Source organism: Babylonia areolata, chromosome 17 (genome assembly GCF_041734735.1).
Source record: "Babylonia areolata isolate BAREFJ2019XMU chromosome 17, ASM4173473v1, whole genome shotgun sequence".
NCBI classification, from domain to species: Eukaryota; Metazoa; Mollusca; class Gastropoda; order Neogastropoda; family Buccinidae; genus Babylonia; species Babylonia areolata.
Genome location: NC_134892.1, coordinates 6,002,819 through 6,005,318, shown reverse-complemented (window position 1 = coordinate 6,005,318; position 2,500 = coordinate 6,002,819).

Below are 2,500 nucleotides of genomic sequence, written 5' to 3'. Positions count from 1 at the left end.
TCAAAGACAGAAATAAGAGTAAAAGAAAAGAAAAGAAAGAACAAAAAAGAACAAAAAAAAAAAAAAAAAAAGAAGAACAAACCGAAAGCGAGATCGCTAGCGCTGCACTGTCTAGTCTCTATCTGATAGTTCATTAAGCTCAAAGGAGACCTAAATAATGTTGACATATGCCCCCATCCTAACGAAGAAAAAGAAGATGATGGAAGAGGAGGAGGAGGAGGTGGAGGAGGTGGATGAGGAGGTGCAGGAGATGAAAGAGGAGGAGGAGAAAAAGAAGAAGAAGAAGAAGAAGAAGAAGAAGAAGGAAGAGGAGGAGGAGGAGGAGGAGAACAAGAAGAAGAAGAAGAAGAAGAAGGAGAAGAAGAAGAAGGAGGAGGAGGAGGAGGAGGAGGAGGAGGAAGATGAGGGCGAGGGGGAGGAGGAGGCTCTTTATATCTTGATCTGTGCCCCAGAATTGAACCATCTCGATCTAGCCTTCATCATGTTCTTTCAAAGTTTTATCTATTTCGTACAGTTCAACGATCTCAGGCTAGATTTGTTAGAAGGACGTAGTGGCGGTCTCCACTCTGGGGGGGACGCTCACTCAGTCTGGCTCCGCGACTAAGCCATTATTGTCGTTAGTAGGGGGCTTAGTAGGTGGTGTCCTAAGTACGTTAAAACAGAACAGGCACCACTGAACACCACCGAAGTGACTCAGCAGCAGTGCAGGGTCTCTTCTGGTGTGTGGCCTCCTGGCGACCTAACATCGATGGTTCCCTATGGACTGCCGACGCTGGAACTGCGACGGACGAACCCGGGTGTGGCCGTGTATGGGGCGAATCTAAATGAGCGGCGTGGGAGTAATCCCACTGAAACGGTGCAGATGATGGGGCAGAAAAAAAAAAAAAATCTCAGGCTAGATTTTATCATCTTCTCTATGTCTTCGTCTGTTTCCCCATAACCAGACCATCCCTGGCTAGTCTTGACCAATTTTATTTTTCTGTATCTCTAGTTCCCACATTCAAGCCATTTCAGGCTTACGTTTGTCACATTTTCGATATCTTCGTTACATGATTTCCCACAATCAAACCGTACCAGGCTGGTCTTTACCACGTTCTCCATTACTCTATGTATTTCCCACAATCAAATCCATCCCAGTGTAGTGTTCATCATGTTTTCCATACCTGTATCTGTTTCCCCAGAAACAAAACCATCTGTGGCAGGTGTTTAAATAAATACCCCCCAAAAAAACAACAACAACAAAAAAACCCTTCAGTACCAGGGGGAAAACAGTAGAAAGTGGTGTTTCAGGTCATAAAACATTATCCAAAACAACAAACCTAAAACTGAAGAAAAAAAAAAGGTCTGGAGATACACCACTCTAGATAAACTGTGTGAATTTTCAGCCTTCCAGAGCTATTTCCCTTTTTTCTGATGACGTCATCAGTTACGTCACTATGCGCGCACGTAATACGTTTATGGCAGTCAAGGGGTCATGTTTTCCATCTCCCCATTTTTTTTCCTCGTCACAATCAAAACCGTCTCAGGCTAATGTTTACTGATATGATCTCTATATCTCTACTTTCAAAGAACATCAGGTTAGACTTCACTACGTAGTCTATTTCTCCATCTATTTTCCCAGAATTAAAACCATCTGTAGCTAGTTAGTATTCACCAACTTCTCAACATCTCCATCTAGATATATGCCACCATCATCAGACTCATCCAGCCAAGGTGTGGTCTTCACAAAGTTTTCTACACTGCCATCTATTTCTTACGACTGATGACATTCTCTCGACATCTTCATTCATTTTCCAACAACTGAACCATCCTATGGAGGACTCACTTGCCCGATGTTTTTTATGCTTCTGCCCCCCCCCATTCTCCCCCGCCCCCAATCCCCCCCCGCTCACACACTCACACATACACAACTCCAACAGTTGAACAACAGTTCAAAACAAATACACACTTGGGCTGGAAAGAAGTTAGAAGTTCTCTGCTGTCTTCTGAAAACAAACCACGGATTGTTCAGACACTGATCTAAAAGAAAAGAAAAAAAAAAGAAAAAGAAAAAAAGAAGAACCCCATAAAACACACAGTGTCACTCTAAAACGAAGGAAGTCTTAAAAAAAACAAAAGATACAAACAAAAAACTCTTTCGTCACAAACACAATTAAAAGGCGTATTTCGGTCTCACATATATTATCATTCAAATTACCCACGTGTCGCCATATGATTATGGTAATTCTCTGAGCATCGTGACTCAATCTCACGTGGAGTAACCGCGAAACGGAACGAAGACACCAGAGACAGTTCCGTCTTTTTAAATTACAATCGGTGTCACTGAACAAAGTAACCCCCCCCCCTCCCCCACAGTCCCCCCTGCCCCCGCCCCTGCCCCAATATTTGCGCAAACATCATCCACAATTTTAGTCTGGCACAAAACACGATCGTATGCCATTTTTGACACAAACAGGGATATAACAACACAATAATTTACATAATTACGATTATGATCTTT